General features: G+C 40.0%; 1 long non-coding RNA gene across 1 annotated transcript in view; it reads right to left on the bottom strand.

Annotated features, from left to right (window-relative positions):
• Positions 1-2,273: 2,273 nt before the first annotated feature.
• The window catches only part of LOC141373465 (uncharacterized), a 105,725-nt gene continuing 89,086 nt past the window's right edge, over positions 2,274-18,912 (bottom strand). Inside the window, exon 3 of the long non-coding RNA XR_012379517.1 lies at positions 2,274-2,758. This is a non-coding gene — a long non-coding RNA (uncharacterized lncRNA). The remainder of the gene's footprint in view (positions 2,759-18,912) is intronic.

Genomic DNA, 18,912 nt, shown 5'->3' with positions numbered 1-18,912 from the left:
GCCACCATTGCCACGCAGCTCCCCAGAAGGCTTCCCGGCCCTGCTGTGTGTTAATAGGGACGGGCCCTGCCAACAGCTCTCCTTTTTGTTACCGGGCTCGAAGTTGGGCTCTGTCCTTTGAGAAGACTGGAAGGTCACTGCAGAACTATAATGGGAAAAGGCTTCCTTTTCTGGCTCTGTTGTGCTGTTTTTATTGCCTCCAGGAGGTCAGCATGCAAGAGCCCCAGGAGCACTCACCTCTGTGTCCTTCATGGTCCAGCTGTGCCCCGAACCCTCCAGTAAATGCCCCCATCCCAGGGTGATGGGCCAGCTCTACCCACGTCATGCAGCAAGTATCTTCTTCCTTGGGGCAGCATTGCCTTCTCCAGGATGTTGTACCTCAGCCCGGTCTCCCGTGTCTCCCTCTCCATCCCCTTCTACTTATTTTCAGAGTGAAGAACGCTCTACTAGTTAATGATTCATTGTATTCGGTTTTCACAGTTATCCCAACTGGATCTTGACTGATACCATGTTTATGGCAAGGTGTTTGATAGTAGAAAAATATTGGAAGAAAATTAAATATTCCCCAGCAGGAGACTACATCATTAACTGTCTTATACACCTGCAAAATAACGTATTTAGTGTGAGAATAAATATACCACAACTATACACATAAACATAAGTGAAACTAAAAAGTATCATGTTGATTGTAAAGAGGTCATGCAACACTGCGCGGAGTATTCGTATATATAATTTTTTAACTGGCAAAATCAAATAATATATTATTTGGGGATATAGGTATCTTTTAACCAATATAATATCAAGGGACTCCTAAGCAGAAAATGGGTGGTAGGCTCCACCCTATGGGGGCAAGGTGATGGATGGACTCCACAGCTGGTACCAATCTTTCTGTTCCCTAAGCTCAGTACGAGCACATAGAGTTGTAATATTGTGCTTTTAAAATGTGTGTGTGCATACTTTTAGGTATATGTATAACATTTCATCTTTTTCTTTTAAATGTGTATGAGTGGAGCAAGACAGCTTGCTAAGTCTAAAATCAAGAGAATATATCACAAGTTATCACAGTTCCAAAAATCAAGTTTAGATTTCCAAATCAACAGGCAAATATGTTGCTACAACTGTAAGTAATAAATTAATTAGTAGATCATAATTATAAAGTTAATATATGATGACTATAAACACAAGATAAATAAAACACAATAGAATGACAAAATAGTATCAATAGATGATTAAGAAAGAAATCAATAGTGTTGGAAAATAAAAAACAATGCTAGTGATCATATCAATACAAATTGATATGAAGCAATACGTTCCTTTATCTAGTTCAGTTTTATTTTTTTTAAGTTTACTTATTTGAGAGAGAGAGAGAGAGAGCAGGGGGAGGGGGAGAGGAAGAAGCAGGCTCCCTGCCAAGCAGGGAGCCTGATGCAGGGCTCGATCCCGGGACCCTGGGATCATGAACTGAGCCAAAGGCAGATGCTTAACCGACTAAGCCACCCAGGCGCCCCTTTAGTTAAGTTTTAAATCAATGAAATCATCCTGACAATGAGGTGGCAAGATTTTGGATTACGTTGTTTCTGTTGGAGATATATTATTACACCTTTTTCTGAATCTTATGTGACAGTGATTACTAGGAATTTTTAAAATATCCAAATCTTTGCCCCTGTAAATCCATTGCTAAAGTAATGACTTGTATGCAAACATTTAGAAATGATATGCATATTTTCCCAAACTGGAAACCTCCAAAAGTATAATGTAAATGGCTTCACCAACTCTGGTATATCTATATGAAGAAATAATACAATCACTCAAAATGTTGATGAAAAAATATTTAATGACATGGAAAATAATTATAATACAATGCTAAGGATATACTATTTTACCACAGACATGTATGATCACACATAAGAAAAAAAGAGAGACATTTGCCAAAATGTTGATTCCAGGTGAAGAGATCTGTGTGACACTTTTTTTTCTCAGTGATTTGTATTATCTCTAAAGCTTTTTCTGTGTTTTCCAAATGTTCTTACCTTCAGCTTTCACTATTTTAACAAGTGTGGGAGGCAAAGTACAATAAAAAAAAAAATGCCAGTGTGAATACAGTTATTTTTCTGTCAATTCTTCCTTATCTCAAACTATGGTAAAACTAATATTTTGTTCACTGTGGGTTCATAAAGACATTCGGCTCAGCAAAGGAAGCAGAGAGAGTGTGGGACTGGGGGGCACGAGCTGCTTCCATGCACGCACTCAGGGAAAGTTTGCCCAACAGAGAAGTGTCACATCTAAAATATTTGTGGCAGAAAAATTCCTTTTACTTTCTCATTTTGCTTTCTATTAACACATGCCTTCATCTCTCAATCTTGGGTCCAGTTCGTGCACATCCCGGAATGGAGACATCCCAGAGGGACGGCTCTGTGAGCGGGAAATCCGATCGCGGCTCACGTGTTTCGGATTCCTGCAGGTGGCTTCACGCCCGACTGGTCCTTACTGTGTTTGAAGCATGTGTTTCCAGCTTTGTGGAAAGTGGAGCAGCAGGGGCTCTGCTGTGATTGCTACCTGGGTTCCTGTTCCAATTTGAATGCTTCACAGGTCTTTTGCTTTGAAAAATGGACTCTAACATAGGTTGTGCTTCCCAGGAGTCATGGCCTGGAGAGCGGTGTTTGCTCTTCATTTTTCTTACAGAGCCAGAACTATTTCCATTGCGGCAAAGAACCTCGAGAGCCTCCCTTGTACAGTGGATCCAAATGATCAGAAGCTCCTGGGAAGACAAAAAAATAAGATCATCATCATCGTCATCGTCATCATCATCAAACATCCCAAGCACATGGGCTAGAGAATTGGATCTGTGCTCATCCCACTTTGGGAATCATTTTGGGAAATGTCTACCTTGTCTGATCGGCAGAAGGAGAAGCATCAGCGTTAGAGGTAGGGCTGCTGGTAGGTGGATTCCTAGCAGGAGGCACTTGCAAGTTCCTGATGCAGTAGTACCATAGATGCTGCTAGTATTGTAGATAGCTGCAGGAAGGGAGAGCTCCAGCATTCTGTCTTCAGCCACAAAAGTGAGGCAGTCTGCTGTGTGTTGGAGGGGGTGAGGATGCCCTTCCTCCGAAGCTCAGCGTGGAGCCAGCAATTCTGCACACATAATGTCTTTTTTTTTTTTTTTTGCTTGAAGTAGACAGAGAGGTTTCATTGTTGCAGTGGAGAATTCTGACTGATTAAAAAATATATATATTGGTCCAGACCATGCATGGATAGATATGGAACCCATGGACTATTACTGTCCTAGAATTGTTTTCCCATATTCCCACAGAGCAAATTAAAGCCATCCATCCAGAAAACAAGGGAAAGAACAAAAAAAAAATCTTTCTTTTTCTTTTCTTTTTTTTTTTTTTTTGTTTTCTTTTCTCTTCTTTCCTTTTCTTCTTAAACTAGGGTCACAAATTCAGAGGTCCATTAATAGAAAAGGTGAGCACTCAGGGCAGGCCAAATACTGGAGACAAACCTCCGTAAACCATACCACACGGGAAATCGTGTTTCTGTAGAAGTGTCTGGGTTCCGCCAACACAGTCAAGAAGCTGCTGTGTCCTCTCCTGCTTCAGTGAACAGCAGAGCTTTCCAAATCTGTTTCAAGGTCAGGGAAGGGGTTGAGTAAACCCAGAGGCAGGACTCATGCTGGCTCTGTGTGCAAGTCCTGATGCCACTCTTGCCCCACTCGGTCCTGTGGCCACGGCACATGAGGCTCATTCTCAGGGAGCCCAGGAGCCCTGGACGTCTAAGCCCTGGCCAGGCAATGCGTATGCAAGGATACTGCTCCCCAGCCTAAACATCAATCTGCACACACTCATGGAAGATTGATAGAATTAGCCGATGAAACTCCTAGTCCCTTCAGACATAAAAACAGAAGATGAGCAACCTGAAATTTAGAGCCAGTTTTTTGTTTGTTTGTTTGTTTTTGCCTAACTAGGCTGTGGGCAAATGGTAAGATGTCAAGCTCTAATATGTTCTATATTTAGGTTATGCGTATTCCTATAAGGACACTTTTTTTTAAAGATTTTGTTTATTTTTTGACAGAAAGAGAGATAGGGAGAGAGGGAACACAAGCAGGGGGAGTGGGAGAGGGAGAAGCAGGCTCCCCGCCGAGCAGGGAGCCCGATGCAGGCTCGATCCCAGGACCCTGGGACCATGACCCGAGCTGAAGGCAGATGCCATAACACCCCCCTTTAAGAACATTTTTACCATAAATTTCTGTATTTAGATTTGACTTTGGGAGTAGACACCCTTTGGGCACAAGTCGAAATAAAATCCATTTTTTTCCTTTTCCTAGCTAGCGATTCAATTCAATTTTCTAAGCCTCAGTTTTTCGTCTGTGAAGTATGGGGTATGAGCCTGACCTCATTCACATGTGAAGAGCAAAGGAGACAGCCGGTATCTGGTGTCCGGCGAAAAGTAAGGGGTCAATCAATGTCGATGATTTCATAGCCATGAATAACTAAAATAATATACAGAGTAGTAACATTCCTATCATTTCTGGTGGGCTCATTAGTTTATAAAGCAATTTCTACGAGGGTGGGAGTGATGTGGTAATGGTAATTTGAGGGCTTAGGAGACTTGAGTTTAAGAGAACTGTTTTAAGGGTGGCATGGAAGCAGAGGACTCTTGCCACGAGACGGCCAACCGGAGACTATGAGGGCAAGGTAATAGCGCTCTCCTTCAGCGCACAAGTATGTCTCTGGCCTCAGTCTTTCCAGGACTAATGAGGAGCCACAGACTCTCTAGAGGGAAGCTGAGGAAAATTAGGGATATGAATGAGAAGATGTTACATGGTCTTGCAACAGCGAATGAAGATTACCTGCTGGCCGATAGGTCACATAAAACTGTTATTTACTGCTGGTGTTAATCCCGTAGGCGCAGGTAGGAGCCAAGGCTTCTGTGTCTGACCGTGTTCTTCCCCCGTAAGTAATGTGCCAGAGTAATGCATAAACTAATCTGCTTAGAATTTACGCAGTTGCAAAAAAGATCTGAACCTGTTTAGACACTTTTATTAACTTTTAAATAAAGTTGATTTCTCCTTTCTTACATCAGTCCAGAGACTGGAGGCAATAAATGACTCTTGGATTCTCCTGTTCATTAGTCCATCTTGTCACATTTATCTCAAGGGGGGGGGATTAGAAAGATAGATAAATGGGGGAAAAATGACTTCCTAAGGCAATTTTAAGGGAGGAAAGTTGATTGAGAATTATCCTAATTATCTTCCTGACTACATTGTGTACTCTGTAGGTGGGTGATTGAAGGCGTAACTACTTCAGACTAATGAGACTGAAATGTAATTTTTCTTCCCCTAAGTTCACTAGGTATTTTTCATACTTTGGTGTTGGACCGTCAGAGAGCAAATGGCATGCTACAGAAGTCCACTGACTTCTGTCCTTCCAACAGACTTATCCGTATACATCGCAGACAGGTAAACACTTGGTTACACTGGGTTTGGTCTACACTGAAACTGCATTGCGGTTCGGCTTGGTTTAGAGAACAATCTCTATGTCCTGTCTGAATTGCTTTTCTGTCTCTGCCTCTGGAGATGTTTCCTGCACTAAATCCAGAGAGATTAATCACTGTTCATTGCATTTGTGAGAGAAATATCAGAGTAGGGCACCCCAACTAAACACACACGTGTTTAAAGTAAGGAAAAAAAAGAAGCTGTGTATTTTCTAATGCAGGACCTCAGGAAGGGTTATGTGAGATTCCAGTACAGAAGAAAGGCACCGTAATTACACAGTGAGCACATCCCCACCAACAAACACCCATGCCCTCATCAGTCACTCTCTGCTCCTGGAAGATTGTTGTCGTTTGTGTGTAAACCACGTGTGACTAAATCTTCTAGATCACTTGAAACAGAAGATTTCAGTGAGCAGGGTTTTACTTTTGCTCACTCACTCACTCAGTCATCATTCATTCGCTCAGTCAAATGAGGATAGTGTCCTGTATGCACCAAGTAATTTGCATAGTCGATTATTAATTCAGGCCCATCCTTACCTATTCGGAAGAATTCTATAGAACATGATGTGCTCAACAATAATAAAAATACAATCATCTTGTTAGGTATTTCGGATGACATACCTATTGATCTATATACCTGAATCAAATACTTGATTCAGATGAAGAATGATCTTCTCTGGGTGGGACGGGAAAGGACAGGAATTCCTGGCAGGAGAACTGGAATCTCCCTGCAGAACCCAGCTCGGTGGAGCGCATGAGGACGGAAGGATGTTGTTAGTCTGGGTCCGAAATTCTTTTTCTCAGAACTCTTCTATCTAATAATAATATATGTGTTTATTCATTTCATGCATGTTTAATAATCATAATTAAAATGTGTTTATTCAGGACATTAGCATTTGGGAGAGTAATATTCTAGTGCTTCTTCAAATACATAGAATTTTTCAAAATTAAAATTGTATTTAATGAATAACAACACTAATTTTGATCCTCTCTTCTAAGGATCAAACTGAACCATGTGCTCAAGCCAGCCCCCCAGTGGCTTAGTAACGAAAACCTTATGGGCACAGTGCAGACTATTGGCTGGTTGACCCAAGGGCATCCCAGCCCCCTTGTTTCTGAGGTCCCAAACACAAGCCCAGTGAAAGCTGACTTGCATTCCCTCAGCTCCACCTCTGTGCCTAGTGATGCCCATATAGGGGGATATTTAGTGGCAGTGGTGGAGATAGGGTCACAGAGCTTTGATTTGCTAACTAAATCAACAAAATAGACAAATCATTTCCTTCCCCTTCTCTTCTTCCTAGGTTGAATTTTAACACGGCATCAGGATCAGCTACCACATTTTCTAATCATGACAGAAAAGTTAAGAGAATTGAAAAGACGCCTATTCTGCATTCACAAACCTGGTAGCTGTCTGCATACCTCCAGCATCCTCACTTTGTGAGAAATATAAACTTATTTTTATTTAAGCCATGCTAGGTTGCGTTTTCTGTCCCTTGAAGACAAACACATTATTAATCAACACTCGTTCTTCATTTGTAAGAATTAGCTTCATTATTAGTAATATATTAGTCCATTATACTAAATTTATGTACAACAGAGGAAAATGTGTATTCCATACTGACCCGTTGCCACATTCTGTCTGAATGCAAACCTGAGGTCCTCACTCCCACTGGTGTTCTTACCGGAAACCTCTTAGCTGAACTGTTTCCTAGCCTACACGTCTCTTGGCCCATCTCCCCCTTCTTAAGTACATGACAGTCTCTTCCAGTTCATTCCCGGGTGTTTTGCAGACAGTGACTTAGCCTGGATCACTCTTGTCCCTATCGCAGCTCTGCCTATGTACTGCCTCTCCTGTCCTGATTATTAAATCAATGGCAGTGATGGTCTTTCTCTTTGGAAGAAAAGCAACATCAAGAGTTGAAGCTGGATTTTATTGCTTTTATTCATGCTCCAAATAATTTCTCTAAATCTGTATCAGAGCATGCAATGGTACCCAGCCTGCCTCTTTTCCTCTGCTAAATTCTACCCACATTTACTCTGTGCTAAGCAATGGGAGTTACAGCAATGGAAGTTACATAGTCCCTACCTTTTGAGGGCCTGGTAGCAATTAAAGTTTAGATTGATAGGGACTGATAAATGCTAAGCTACTTTTGACATTATTAACAAATTCATCCTTTCTCAGTAAATTGTGAGATAATTGTGACAAGCAATCTGTTCCCTTACTCATGATTGCATTCTTGAGATGCGAGAACTCAAAGAGCTTGTTTTATAAAACTTAAGTACAAATTTTAAAGTAGGATACATATTAGTCAATCCTATCGATCATTTTTATGTCATTTCTACATCATCATCTATAGGCACAAGGATATTGAATTGAATTAACCAAAGGGGTCCATTGAAATCCTTGGCTTTATTCTCAAAATACAGGTTGACAAAGCTATGTGTTCAGCTTTATTCCTGGCAGTGAGGAGAAATGGAGGAGACAGGTAGGGTGGGGGTCCTATTTTCCCCAGCTTTCAATCTTTTGGGGGAAGATGGGTTGCATATTAGGCATCTCTTCTATCTCTGAGGACACTTAGTTATTGGATAACAAGGGTCTAATGTCTAACTTAAACCAGAGATCTGCTGAAATGCTACATTGCAGATAACATAACTTAATTGGAAGAAAAGACAATCACAATACAGATTAAGCTGTACTGGAAGAGCTGGTTGTGTATTCATCCATTCACTCCCCCATTCAGCCTTTAACGGGATGATGGGTGGGACTATTGTTGTCCATGGGTTGTGCTAAAGATACAAAAGAGAGAGAAAAAAAGATGCCAAGTAGTAACTCCAAATTTTGTATGAGTGCTGCCATGGAGCTTAACATCATGTTCAAGCTGTGTAGAGCACTGGGGTAGGAGAGGTCCACAGTCATCCGCCTCAGTGGTAATTACTGGACCCCATGCTGGGAAAGTGTGAAGCTGTTTTTCTTCTCTTCAAAGCCAGAGGAGAAGGACCCAGAGAGACTCACTCTTAATGATTGGAGGGAAGGCAGACGGAGTTCTCAGAAGAGATGAGCACATATTCCCTGGAGATAGGAGGTGGGTGCGAGTCTAGGGACAACTCTTTACTTGTGATTCACAGCCTACAAAGGCGGAGATGCTCATGCAGTAAGGACCATCGTCAAGTGTCTCTGAGCAAAAGATGGGGTCACTCTGTCTTCATTCTTGTCCCCTGAAGCCTTTGGAGAGTGTTGAAGGGGGCTCTGAATTTTTATTTTTTGCTTCCACAGGAAAACCCATCGAGATTAATGGAGGGGCAAGATATACGGCCCAGCAAATACAGTCCCCATGTCTGAAAAGAAGATGGGAGTGTGCACCAGGAGTGAGGCCAATGAGTGATCTAACTTCATACCTGAGACAGTCCTCGGTAATGGATGTGACCAACGTGAAGATACCGAACGCCACAAGAAGCCACACATCACCCACACAGAAATCAGCCCTCGCCAGAGGCCACATACAGGACAAGGACTGTATCTGAGTCGTTCCTTTCCCAGTGTTTGGCTAGACACATAAAGAGGTATCTCCTCCCTTCTTCCCCTTTCCTCCAAATGTTGGCATTGCTAGGGAAGATGAGGTGGTGTCTCAGAGTGAGTTACCTCTCCTCCACCTCCAGGCTGCTGAGGTGACAGCAATGCCTACGCTGGAGTATAAGGTAAAATCAGGCAGAGATTAAATTTTTTAAAGCCTTCAGAAATAAACATGGGTTCAGAGATCCTGCCCCATTATAACTCCAGCATCAGAAAAACCCATACAATGTGGAACAATTGAAAGCTGTGATTAGAAAAAGGAATAAATATATAATCACAAGATTATTATGAACAATCCACAAGTATTCTGAGTACCTGCTATATGCAAATCCTGGTCTAAGTGTAAAAAGATAAAATTCCCAAGTTCTTATCTTCTGAAGTCTCTAATCTAGGGAGGCAGATAGTCAATTGCAATACAGCTTGATAAGTGTCCTGACACACAAGGTGGTGGTACAGCAATAGGAAGAGATTGCTCAGCCAACATTGGACAATATGTCTGTGGGGTGGGAAGTTGGTAGGAGCAGAGATAAAATTAGGGGGGTTATAAGAAAGCATTCCCATTGGAGGGACACCTGGTCCAAGTTTGGGAACAGACTGTGTTGGGTCACTTTTCCAAGAAAGAAGGGACAGGGCCCAACATAAGAAGGGGCATGGTGGCTAATGTGCAGAGCATCTCAGAGGATTGCATATGGTTCTTTATATGCTGAGTGCTCTCTGGGGCATGCATGGTCTATGTGTGAAAGAGTCAGGAGCCGAGAAGAAAGAAGAGATCCTGCTCAGAGAAATGTAAGCAGAGGCCATGGTTTTAAGACTGTGCCTTGCGAATCTTAAACACTGAAAGATTCTTCATTGCAAATATCAATTCACAGAAGCAGGAAAGCTGATCAGAAGTGATAATAATGACTAAGTAACAAATGTGTGTCAGATTTACTCTGAACATCGGAGATCCATGTCTTGAGTAATTAACTGACCCTCTATGTGAAGACATCTGCAAGGATTAAGTAACATTTTTAAATATATAAATAGGACTGGGCAGTCCTCATTCTAATGTATTCATTTCACTAATGTGGTAAGTGCTAATGTTGAGTTAATTAAAGTAATTTCCCATAATTGTTTGCTACTAAAAACAAGCATCTGATAATACTAGAATAACACCTAGTGATGCCCTAAGAAATACCGCTACATTAACATCTGTCCTTGGATCAGTCACCTAGGAGAGGCCCAATTAAAGAATGAATATTCTTTAATATATCCCAGCATTCACTGGGATGAATATTTCCCCAAGAAAAGGAATGTGCCAAAGCAGTTTTTGGTTAATTTTTAGAGATGTTTGAAATGGTCTGTATATTTTCTTGTTGGTATCCCCCCAAATACTTTTCTAATTGTTCGACACTTATTCAGTAAATATCTAGGCAGACCCATCAGTATATCTGGATACTGTGAGAGGGATAAAAGGCAATGTATAGAATTGTGCTTATACTCAAGAGCTTTACAGTATACCAAGGGAAGCACAGCTAACCAGACAAAACTGTTGTCTTAGATTGGAAGGTAGCATGGCATTGCCCCAGAATGAAGGGACCAGATAACAGGTGCTAAAAATGGTTGCTCAGTTCTTCTTGGAAAACTTTACCCTTCCTCTCCCAGCAACAATGACAGACCTCCTCACTATCACACATCTGACAAGTCCATAAACCCCAGTCATTTTCTTCCAACACCCTTTGATCTCAGCTTCTTCAAAAATAATGTACACTAGGTATTTTCTGATGATGTAATAATGAAGTATGAAATGTATCACTGCAGAAATTTGATTGCCATAATTTGAGCTCTTCTCTTCTTCACTCACTTGGTCATCTTTTATTCATAAGGGACTAGTTGCTATAGTGTTAGGTGATCAATCTTGACAATGATTTGCTAGAACTAATCAATCAAATCTAAGAATGTTAATAGGATGCTACCTCTGAAATACCAGTTAACAAAATAATGTCCATAATGTCTACTAGTAATTCTGGAGTTAAAGAAAATATATTTTTTTCTCTAACTCTGCATTTTTAATTTATCCCACTCTCTGCCCTCTGATATACATGCTCCTTCCTAACAGTTGAAAGTGCTAAAGTAAAAAATAAAAACCGGCTCACAGAGTGTCAGATTCATCAGCCTGCATGAGCATCAACACCAGACCCTCCTCCTACCTGACATTATTTGCACAGGTATATTCCACAGTGGTCGGTTGAAGATAATAAAATATTATAATGCTGCATTATTTCTTGAGTGAAATATTTGATATCTATCAAGTAATACATACTACATATATATGAGTTATGAGGCAGAATATTTAAAAATAACATGACATTTATAATTTTTAAATATAACACAATATTACCAAATACAAAATTCTATTTATGAGGAAAATAGAAACCAAGATCAAAATAAGAGACAGATCCTGAAGTGGGTTTGCTTGCTCGCTAAAGGTATCATTTTTCCACCACAGGGGAAAAAAAAAAAACAGTTTTGCCACAAATTTCTTACTTATTCTAATTATTATTTCTATTCATTAGCATGACCTAATTATTCTTAAACATTTATTGTTAAAATTTGTAAGTACTCAATGATCAAAATGCAAATTAAGAAATGTGAATAATTCTAGAACTTTTATCATTTCCCAAAATAAGGTGATCTTTTTTTAATGCTCAAGGAAAATGTTTTAAAAAATGATATCACAAACATGGACTCAGATTTTGGAGAAAGTATTTTCTTTCATTGCAAAGTGCGGACTTATGAGCTGGAGGTGATATATCGCTTCAAGGATACAACTCATTTTGTAATAAGTTATGTTGGGACCTCAGAAGCATAGGCATTACATCCCATTAGGAAGTAACCCTCTACTTCCAGATGATCAGAGTACTTGGTTTAGGATCTCCAAGAATTTGAAGTAAGGGTAAGGTTAGGGGTCAGGAAATAAGCTGTCTTGAGCTGGAGCTCCAAGACAGAGATAATGATGGCCAAGAGCATGCGTGGAGGAGTCAGCTGGGTGTGAGGGAGCCAGACTCTGGTTCTTCTATTTCTAGATTAATAGAGATGTCACTGTTACCTCACAAGTTGTCTCTAAGCTTGAGGAGATAAGGTAGGTAAAGTGCTTAAGTGCCCCAGCACTAGGTACGTGAAGGTTTTGACTGGTGGTTCTGGACACCTCTGTGGTATATTATAGCCTGGACCAACCAGGCAGAGGCCATTAGGAAATCTGCACAGTGAGGGACCATGGCATCATGTGTGTCTCTTGATCAGCAGACCACACTTGCTAATCTAGAATGCTGCAAAGATCACAGGGTTTGGACCCTTGACGTTGAATGTGATTGTTTCCCTGCAACTAGGTCATGAGTTGCTTGTGGGTATAACACCTATTTTAAGACTTTTTACTAAGATTGGACATGATATATACAGGACACGTGGCGCAGGGCCTAGCATTCGGTGCCTGTGCAGTTGGATCCAGCTGTTGGCATTGATAGCAGAATATATTTGGGACTGGCCTGGCTCAGCATCCACTTGCAAAGTACATGCACCCACAACTGAGGCAGTTTGACAAAAGAAGAACCCATAGTAAAATTACATGTTCCACCACAAATCCTTCCCAAATGGTAGCAGTCAACCTGAGTCGTTATTACCAAAGATATCACACCCTGATTTTGGTAGCAATACTCACAGAGCAAGGCCCACACATTTATGTCCTGGAACTCAAAGTCAACGTTCAACAGCACAAGTGACTGACCAGATTACTAATGCAACTTTGAGAACTGGACCGAACACAGTACAGACAGAATGACAGGTGGAAGCCAACATTGAAGAAAAGATGAGAAGAGACTCAGCGGAGAGGTGACCATGACACGGAGCATACAATATGGTCAGGATAAAAGCCAACTGCCAAGTGACCGAACGCCAGATCATATCTGAACATCTGCAGAAGACCTTCAGAGGAAATGGGAGCCAAACCAATGTGGTGACAGGAAGAGGGGAAGACTCTGTAGCCAGGTGCAAATGTCGGGGGAGGACAAGGCACAGTGCCACTCCTACACTCATCCCTGATGGGCTCATTCAACAACTAAACTAACATGTGCATTTTGTGTTCAGACCCAACTGCTTGGCACAACTCTTATTGTCAAAAGTAGTTCTCATCCTGAATTCCCTTCCTGAGAAGACTGGGCTAGTAATGCCTAAATTAGTTTAATTGTGGGGGTTAAATGCAAGGCCACTGACATGTAGCAAACCCCATGAATGCTTTACATAACTTTAAAGGCAGTTGATAAACACCAAAATGGGGAAGAAAAGGTGTGTTTTCTCTATGCCCAAACAACCAAATCTGTATAGACTAAAATACTCCAGTATTTCTGAAAAAAAGCTGTGGCTTTATCAATAAGAATAGCCAATGTCTTTCTTGTCCTATTTATAAGGAATATGTGGAAATGAGTGAAATGCTGATCTTCAAACTTTTGAAGAAATTTTGATTGGCAATTCATAGTCACACATTATTGTAAACATAAGGAAATGTCAATGTAATTTTCAAGCAAGTAAATCCAGAGGCCACAGTTTAAACTTTCATCCTAAAATTCTAATTTATGAAAATATTTTCTGTTATCAATTTTAAATATTTTGTGAAAACACATTCTTACTACCTTGACATAGTGAGTTCATTTCTCTATTTCTCTCCAATACTTATGCAACATAGATACATGCTTTTACCTACTAACTGTAAAATGTGCATATCTTTTTCTGCTTTTCTTCTATAGTTTAACTTCATATTTCTTTGAATCATTAACAAACAAGACAATTTCAGAGAGTGATTTAAGAGAGTTACCAGAATACAGATTTCTTAGGAGGATCCTAAGCTGACTTCCTCCCATGTATACAAACTAGAAAACACCCACCTCAGCGTAAATAGCCCAGAAAAATGACCTGAAGACTGGCAGAAGAGACTCTCCACAGCTAAGTGTAAAAAAGAGTCCACATCAGAGGAGATAGAAAAGGCAGAGACATGGTCAGGTGCTAACAGACCCATGGAACTGTTCACAGGAGGGAAGGACACTGGGGGTACAAAGAGAGGAAAGAAACAGACCCCCCGGACCAGGAACCCCAGGCCTGGGGAACCCACAAGGGAAGACAGATCTCCATAACTTTTGGCTTTGGAAACCAGAGAAGTTTAATTTCACAAGTTCTATAGTCAGTGGGACTTAACACATAGAACTTTACAAATCAGTGGGCTCAGCCCTGGGAGAGCCAGAAGGATAAGAAGAAACAGATTCCCTGCCCTTAAAGGACTGCACAACAAACAGCCCTGTAGACATACAGCAGAGAAGCAGCAGTTTAAAAAAATGCCTAAGGTATATGGGAGGGAGATTTGTTTATTAATCTCAGAGCATGCTGGAGGGGCAGATCTTTAGGAGACTTCTCCAGAAATAAAGAAGCTGGCAGGTGCCATTTCCCTTCTCCACCCCCAGCCTAGACACGTGGACAGCTGCAGGAATGAGCATAGCAAAACACTCTCCACCTAGCTTGCTAATAGCACCCTCACTCCTGAGTGTTTCAGTGGGTTTGCTCCCTCCAACCCACCAGCCTCAGTGGGAATTTTCCCAGGCAGCAGTGCCCTCCAGGCACAGTTCTTGCTCACATTGTGTGTTCCCACCTTGGACTCACTCCTTCCAGGCCTGCAACAGTTTTCTAAAGCATCCCCAAGTTCACTCCCATAGCAGATCTACACAAACCTTGCAAACAGCATGCTCCACTCCAATATTATCCTATGGACCTGGCCCCTTGAATATGCCCATGGCTGCAGTCCACCCAAAGCAGTGCCATGAACCTGGAAGTGTGCAAGTAGTGCTGACCAACACCAGGAACACTCCCAATGACTCCTGCTCTGGAAAGAGGGGAAAATAAGCACACACGCCGGTCCAACTTTGGTCCCAGAAGTGAGCTGGCGACAGACATCTGGTCTGACTACAGGCCCTGCCCACCAGTTGAAAGCTTCTTGAGGAACAACACAGGGAAAGAACGCTGAAGTTCTGTGTCACTGCTTCTCTGGCAAATGCCTGGTCTGACTCAATTCAAACCCCAAGAGGCCCCAAACTGGCTTACTAACAACACAGAGACCAAACCCTGCCTACAACAGGCAAAGAGAACAATTGCAGATGGCTGGACTGAAGGCAAAAGTGGCTCAGCCCCAACAGTAGGGTGTAAGCAACACACATAGGAGATACCCTTAAAGTGCCAGATTCTGGTGAACAGAGGACATGGTACTGCAGGGCACTATAGGACTTCTTCTTCATAAGGCCACTACTTTCAAGAGTAGGACAGGTAGCTGACGTTCGTGACACACAGAAGCAAACACAGAGAGTTACACAAAATGAGGAGACAGAGGAATATGTCCTAAATGAAAGAACAGGACCAAATCACAGCACAAAAGCTAAACAAAACTGAGATAAATACTATGCCTGATAGAGAATTTAAAGTAATGGTCATGAAGTACTCACTGGACTTGAGAAAAAAAATTGAGGACCTCATTGAGCCCCTCAACAAAGAGACAGAAAATGTAAAAAAGTACCATTTAGAGATGAAGAACTCAATAATTGAAATTATAAAAATTCACTAGATGGAATAAATAGTAGACTAGAGGAAGAAGAATGGATCAGTGACCAGTCAGTCAGAGTAATGGAAAGCAATCAAGGTGAACAGGAGAGAAAAACTAATAAAAAAATGAAAATAGGCTCAGTGACATCATCAAGTGTAATAACATTTGCATTCTAGGGATCCCAGAAGGAGAAGAGAGAGAAAAGGGGGCAGAAATTTTATTTGAAGCAATTATAGCTGAAAACTTCCTGAATCAGAGGAAAGAAACAGAAATCTATATGTAGAAGACACAGACAGTCCCCAACAAAATCAACCGATTGACATCCATATGAGGACACATAGCAGTTAAAATGGCAAAAAGTAGTGATAAAGAGAGAATTATAAAAGGAGCAAGAGAAAACAAAATAGTTACATACAAAGGAAACCTCATAAGGCTATCAGCTGATTTTTCAGCAGAAGCTTTGTAGGCCAGAGGGAGTGGCATGATACATTTAAAGTGCTGAAAGAAAAAACCCTGTAACTAAGAATACTTTACCCAGCAAGGCTATCATTCAGAATATGAATGATAAAGAGTTTCCCAGACAAACAACAGTTAAAGGAATTCATGACAACTAAATCAGCCCTGCAAGAAATGTTAAAGGGGACTCTCTGAATGAAGAGGAAAGATCATAAGCAATAATAAGAAAAGTAGGAAGCACAAAAGCAGTAAAATTAAGTATATCTATAAAAATCAGTCAAGAGATTCAAAAATAAGAGGACGTAAAGGATAACACTATATACCCAAAATATGCAGCAGATGTGGAGAGGAATAAAGAACAGGTTCAAACTTAAGCAAGCATCAACTTAATAGAGACTGCTATCTTCAGAAGATGTTATACACAAACCTAATCATAGCCACGGATCAAAAACAAAATGCAAAAAATAAAGAGCAAGGAATACAAGTATATTACTAACAAAAGCAACAAAGCATGACAGAAAAAAAGCAAGAGAAGAAAGGATCAGAGAAGAACTACAAAACAACCATAAAACAAGTAACAAAATGGCATTAAGTACATACTTACCAATAATTACTTTGAATGCAAATGGACTTAACATTCCAGTCCAAGGACACAGTGTGAGGGAATGGATAAAAAAAGCAAAACTCATCTATATGTTGCCTACAACAGGCTCATTTCAGACATAAAGATACGTGCAGATTGAAAGTGAAGGGATGGAAATGCTTTTAAAATGCTAATGAAAGTGAAAAGAAAGCCAGGGTAGCAATACTTTAAATTGGACAAAATAAACTTTAAAACAAAAAGTGCAACAAGACACAAAGAAGGACACTACATAATCATAAAGGGAACAGTCCAACACTAAGATATAACAATTGTAAGTATTTATGCACCCAACATGGGAATACCAGATACATAAAGCAGCTGATAGCAAACATAAATGAATAGATAATAATACAATTATAGTAGGGGACTTTAACATCCTACTTGCATCAATGGACAGATCATCCAAATGGAAAATCAACAAGAAAATAATGATTTTGAATAACACATTGGACCAGATGGATCTAACAGATATATTCGAAACATCCCATCCTAAAATAGCAGAATGCACATTCTTTTTAAGTGCACATGGAACATTCTCCAGAATCAATCATATATCAGCCACAAAACAAGTCTCAACAAATTCAAAAACACTGAAGTCATACCATGCATATTTTCCACAACACTAGGAAATTAGAAATCAACCACAAGAAAAAAATCTGGAAAGAACACAAAGACATGAAGGTTAAATAACATACTCCTAAACAGTGAATGGGTCAACCAAGAAATCAGAAGAAATAAAAAAAATACAGGGAGACAAATGAAAATGAAAACACAGCAGTCCAAAATGTTTGGGATGCAGCAAAAACTGTTCTAAGAAGGAAGTTTATAGCAGTACAGTCCTAGCTCAAGAAGCAAGAAAAATCTCAAATAAACAAGCTGACCTTACACCTAAAGGAGGTAGAAAAAGAAGAACAAACACAACCCAAAAGCAGTAGAAGAAAGGAAGTAATAAAGAGTAGAACCAAAATAAATGAAATAGAAACCAAAAGAAATAATGAACAGATCAATAAAACCAGAAGCTGGTTCTTTGAAAAGATCAACAAAATTGATAAACCTTTAGTCAGATTCATTTAAAAAAAAAGAGAGGACTCAAATAAACAAAATCAGAAAGGAAAAAGGAGAAATCACAACTAACACCACAGAAATGCAAAGGATGATAAGAGAATATTATGAAATATATGCCAACAAATTAGACAACAGAAGAAATGGAAAAATTCCTAGAAATATATAAAAAGGAAGGAAAGTTTCTAAGTTCATTCTGTGAGGCCAGCATTACCCTAATACAAAAACCAACAAAAGATACTATAAAAAAAAAAAGAGAACTGCAGGCCAGCATCTCTCCTGAACAAAGATACAAAAATTCTCAACAAAATATTAACAAACTGAGCCCAACAACACATTAATAAGAGTCATTCATCACAATTAAGTGGCATTTATTCCTGGGATGCAAGGGTGGTTCAGTATTCACAAATCAAACAATGTGATACATCACATCAACAAGAAAAAGAATAAAAACCATGTGGCCATTTCAATAGATGCAGACAAAGCATTTGATAAAGTACAACATCAATGCATGATAAAATCCCTCAACAATGTAGGTTCAGAGGGAACATATTTCAACATAATAAAGGTCATATATGAAAAACTCAGTTAACATCATACTCAACGGTGAAAAACTGAGGGCTTTTCTCTAAGATCAGGATCAAGACAAGGATGTCCACTCTCACCACTTTTATTCAACATGGTACTGGAAGTCCTAGCCACAACAATCAAACAAAAAGAAATAAAAGGCATCCAAACTGGAAAGGAAGAAGTAAAACTTTCACTCTTTGCAGATAACATGATACCATATATAGAAAGCCCCAAAAACTCCACCAAAAAACTACTAGAACTGATAAATATGTTTAGTAAGATCATGGTATACAAAATCAATATACAGAATCTGTTGCATTTCTATACACTAATAATGAATCCACAGAAAGAGAAATTAAGAAAATAATCCCACTTACAATTACACCAAATACAATAAGATACCTACGAATAAGCCTAACCAAAGAAATGAAAGACCTGTAGTTTGAAAACTAAAACACTGATGAAAGAAATTGATGACAACACAAACAAATGGAAAGATATTCC

The sequence above is a fragment of the Callorhinus ursinus genome, unplaced genomic scaffold (assembly GCF_003265705.2).
Source record: "Callorhinus ursinus isolate GAN/ISIS: 27379988/994484 unplaced genomic scaffold, GSC_fseal_2.0 scaffold10, whole genome shotgun sequence".
Classification (NCBI taxonomy): domain Eukaryota; kingdom Metazoa; phylum Chordata; class Mammalia; order Carnivora; family Otariidae; genus Callorhinus; species Callorhinus ursinus.
This window is presented reverse-complemented; position numbering and strand designations above follow the sequence as displayed.